Below are 5,342 nucleotides of genomic sequence, written 5' to 3' on the forward strand. Positions count from 1 at the left end.
TTTGAGATGTTCCATTTAAAACGAAAAAAACCAAAGTCTTCAATCAATTCTAATAAAAGTTTCCCATTTTGATTTAGACAACTGTCAAAAGATTTTCTTTCGCTAGAAGAGTGTAAATTAAACGGTGATTTTTTAAGAGCTTGAGAACTTTAAAAAAAAAACGCATAAAATTTGCAAAATCTCATCGATTCTTTATTTGAAACGTTAGATTGGTCCATGACATTTACTTTTTGAAGATAATTTCATTTAAATGTTGACCGCGGCTGCGTCTTAGGTGGTCCATTCGGAAAGTCCAATTTTGGGTAACTTTTTCGAGCATTTCGGCCGGAATAGCCCGAATTTCTTCGGAAATGTTGTCTTCCAAAGCTGGAATAGTTGCTAGCTTATTTGTGTAGACTTTAGACTTGACGTAGCCCCACAAAAAATAGTCTAAAGGCGTCAAATCGCATGATCTTGGTGGCCAACTTACTGGTCCATTCTTTGAGATGAATTGTTCTCCGAAGTTTTCCCTCAAAATGGCCATAGAATCGCGAGCTGTGTGGCATGTAGCGCCATCTTGTTGAAACCACATGTCAACCAAGTTCAGTTCTTCCATTTTTGGCAACAAAAAGTTTGTTAGCATTGAACGATAGCGATCGGCATTCACCGTAACGTTGCGTCCAACAGCATCTTTGAAAAAATACGGTCCAATGATTCCACCAGCGTACAAACCACACCAAACAGTGCATTTTTCGGGATGCATGGGCAGTTCTTGAACGGCTTCTGGTTGCTCTTCACTCCAAATGCGGCAATTTTGCTTATTTACGTAGCCATTCAACCAGAAATGAGCCTCATCGCTGAACAAAATTTGTCGATAAAAAAGCGGATTTTCTGCCAACTTTTCTAGGGCCCATTCACTGAAAATTCGATGTTGTGGCAGATCGTTCGGCTTCAGTTCTTGCACGAGCTGTATTTTATACGGTTTTACACCAAGATCTTTGCGTAAAATCTTCCATGTGGTCGAATAACACAAACCCAATTGCTTCAAACGGCGACGAATCGACATTTCACGGTCTTCAGCAACACTCTCAGAAATAGACGCAATATTCTCTTCTGTACGCATTCGTGTGGTTGGTTTAATGTCCAATAAAGTAAACTGAGTGCGAAACTTGGTCACAATCGCATTAATTGTTTGCTCACTTGGACGATTATGTAGACTATAAATCAGACGTAAAGCGCGAAACACATTTCGAACCGATCACTGATTTTGGTAATAAAATTCAATGATTTGCAAGCGTTGCTCGTTAGTAAGTCTATTCATGATGAAATGTCAAAGCATACTGAGCATCTTTCTCTTTGACACCATGTCTGAAATCCCGCGTGATCTGTCAAATACTAATGCATGAAAATCCTAACCTCAAAAAAATCACCCTTTATTTAAGACCGAATTCTGATAGTCGATAATACGACCATTTAAATCTCCGATAATCATCAGCATTGAGTTTTCGAAGCATTTAATTCTACTCGGTTTTTGATTCCCCATTGGACAATGCTGTCAAAATCAAAATTTAACGAGCTTATCATACGCTCGTCATCGTCATCAACGAAACAATTAAGTGGAAAACATGGAAACAAATGACCCGTTACGAACATTGCTTTCATTTTGACATATGTAAGCCTTCTTAAACTCTGCTGAAAGTATTCAAATTTAGGAATAGAAATTACAGTTCTATATTTCTGAGAAGAACAGCAACTTTTTCAGTTACTTCAAATGACAAGTAAATAAAATAAATATTATTTTTTGTATTATTTAAATAATTTTATTTTCAAGATAATTCTATTATATATTTTGGATATTCGAATCACGTGTCTTTATTTTTTTTTGTTGTTTTCATTTTTATTAATTTATTATTTATTTTACATTAAGAACTTATTAATGTATATAATGTATTACTAATTTTTTATGATAGTATTTCATTTTTGTCTCTCTTTTTTATTTTGTATATAATAATGAACTTTTTCTTTATTTTATGAATAATAATAATTATTTACAAAATTAATAATACGTAAGATATTTTTATTCATAACAACTTTTTTTTTATATATATATTTTAATTTCTTATTGATCCACGCCCCTATGATATTTATTGCATTAAGTGTAAGGTTTGTGTTCGTTATGTTAACGATAATTTTACACTTTTTTCGATCTTACCAAGATAGTGTAGTTTTATTTTTTTTAGTGTAATAAGATTATCGTATTCAAAAATCTAGTTTTTTTGTTTTTTAATTTATAATTCGGGCGACGAGATTTGTTTGTTTTTTTTTTTTTTTTCAAAAATGGTAAACAATGCTATCATACTTCTTTTTACAAAAAAAATAAAAATATTTCATAATAGATTTTCAGCTGTAGAGCAGTCAATTTATTTTTAAATTTCGTATTAAAGAATTTGTTATATTTTAGCATTTACCTTTGTTTTATACAAATATTTGCGTTTAATTATTTCCTTCAATTTTTATTTTTTTAAATTGTATTTTTCTCATGTTGCGTGTACTCATTTCGTAAACATATATTTTGCATTTATTTACATATTGTCAATTGTTAAAATATGTTTTGTTTACTCTCGTTTTTTTTTTTTAATTTTTTATTTTCCATCTCTCGCTGTGAGATTTACATTTAAATATTATTTTGTTTTTAATAAAGTTCTAGCTGCCTGCTTGTAACAATTTTTATGTGTATATAATATAAGTATTTATATTTTTTGTTTGTCTTTAAATATTTTTTCCGCCACTACGTTAAATATACACTATCCCAAGCGCATTTCCAAGCATTTTTAAATTTATTTATTTAGTGGTATGAAACTCTGTCGAATGAAAAGTATTTGTTTTGTGTGTTAGTCGTATTTTTTAAATATATTATTATTATTTTTAGAGTTTATTTTTGTTTAAAATCAAAATTTAGTACGTCAGTTAGGTTGATGATGATATTTGCTTGCTGACAATCAGGTTTTTGTTAAATGTTAGTTTGGGTTTTATTTCTACAAATATGACAAATAAAATTGCTTTATTTTATCAAATAAATATCATGTTTTTTTTATAAACTTGCGTTGTATCGCAAAACATGTTTTGTTCATTTAACTTCAATGGCAGGATTTTTGTATGTAATTTGAAATTTAGTGTTAGTTTTTGCATTCTTTATAACAATTTGTATAATAAATTAAAAAAAAACATTGAACATTTAAAAAATATAAATTAAATAATGGGCAAATTGTTGCAGAAATATTTTTCATGTTGCAGCCTTTACGGCTTTATATTTTGAGCACCATTTTTTTCCTAGCGATTATTCTCTATAGACAAATTTGAGCTTTAAAAAGTTTCATTGCTATTGTAGAATCCGAGTCCTTGCGATAAACCAAATCGCTGGTCAACAAGGTTTTCATACTGGCGTTAAAATTGCACTTTTCCAATGGATTTTGGCAGCCTTAATTTTTAAGTTGTCTATAGCATTTTTAAAGGGCATATTTTAAAAACCTGATGTGTTACAAAAATTTAAAGGCGAACTAAGATTTCAAATCAAATGCTATAATAAACTTCTTTTATAATATACTAGCTGCTATCTGAGGCCTTGCCTGTAAGAGAAATTCGAAGTTAATATCACACAGAGACATTCAAGGGGCAAGTATACATGAGTTAGTTGTTAAGTGTTCCACAATCAAGATATTGACGTACAATGTGAATTCATTGTACAGCTTGGAAAGAAGGACATCATTCAACATGTTAATGAAAAACAACAAACCGGACATCGGTCTCATCAGTGAAACCAATGTCACTCGCAGGAACAATATTAGCATCGTCGGATAAAAGACCTTCTGACAGGACTAAGGTCAACATGGAAGAGGCACAGCCATCTACTTGAGGGAAAAAATCTCATTCAGCAACAGCGAAATTATCATCCCAGGCTTTCAAACAAGAAAAGCTACAGCAGTCCAGATAGATCTAGGACCAGGAGAAAAGTTGACAGTAATCGGCGTTTACTTCAAATGCGGTTCCTCTAAAGTAAACATCCATGGCGACCTCAACGTACTCAACAGTGTCTTAAAGCAAACAACTTACGGTCTAACTTATGGTTCTAATTGTATTTATATTCTTATAGAAATCAGCAACTTCAACTGCTCAACAGTTCCCAGCGACTCTAACCACGAAGCAGTTTTGCTTTTGATAAAACTCAACCAGCCAGCCATCCGAAGCGAGACCCGAAGCAGACTCCATAAATTATGAAAAACTCAACGTCGTCGAGAGAATGCAGAGGTATATCGAACTTTTTCCTGCCAACAGAAACCTCCAGAATAATGACATCGATTGTGCCGTCGAAATTCTGAAAACGACGATCGGCAACGCTCTTGACGTTCAAAAGGTGCCCATGACAGCCAAAGATAGGTACCAACATCTCCCGGAATATGTACAAAAGTTGTATTTGCACCGACAAAGGTTGAGGAAATGGCTACAGCGAACTCTAACTCGTTAACATCATGTTCCAGAACTCTATTCGACACCACAATGAGAAATCTCTCAAGAAGAGATTGCGAGAAATAAAACCCGGACCAGACGCCTTCAAAGAAATCAACCGCTTTATAGGAAGAAATTAACCACTACCGGAAGTCATGATGGACAACATCACTGAGATTACACCGTTGGTTGACAAAGTGGAAGCCTTTGCCAACCACTTCGAAGACAACTTTACCCCCAACCCTCCGTCTAGCCCACTTTTATTGACGAAGTGGAAAAGTCCATCCAACAAACTCTGACTCCCACTTCAGAGAGAAGTGTGTTCAATGAAACTAACTTGCAAATAACCCAATAGCCAAATTATACTTGAGAACTACAGAGGAAATATGTGAAATGATAGACCACTGCAAACGAAAGAAGTCAACAGGGCCGGATGGGGTTTATTACTTCATCCTGAAGAGGCTCCCGCAAGCAGTATTTATTTTCCTGACAATCGTCTTCAACAACTGCCTCAACAACGATTACTAATCCCAAAAATGGAAAACTGCTAGGATCGTGGCAATTCCCAAGAAAGGAGATGATCGGAAGCAACATCAGCAAACTCCTGGAGGAACTTATATTAAGGAAACTGAAAAAATTCTGCTGTGAAAACAGTATAATTCCTGACGTGCAGTTTGGTTTTCGGAAAAAACACTTGACGCTGCATCCTTTAATGAAGTTTCAACAGGACATCACCACAGCTCTTAATAGCCATCGTGTCATCGTTGGATGCCTTCTGGACGTTGAGAAAGCATTTGATAGCGTATGGATTGAAGGCCTCATCCATAACCTTCACATGCTGGGCTTTTTAAATGCACTAA

The sequence above is a fragment of the Eupeodes corollae genome, chromosome 3 (assembly GCF_945859685.1).
Source record: "Eupeodes corollae chromosome 3, idEupCoro1.1, whole genome shotgun sequence".
Taxonomy (NCBI): Eukaryota; Metazoa; Arthropoda; class Insecta; order Diptera; family Syrphidae; genus Eupeodes; species Eupeodes corollae.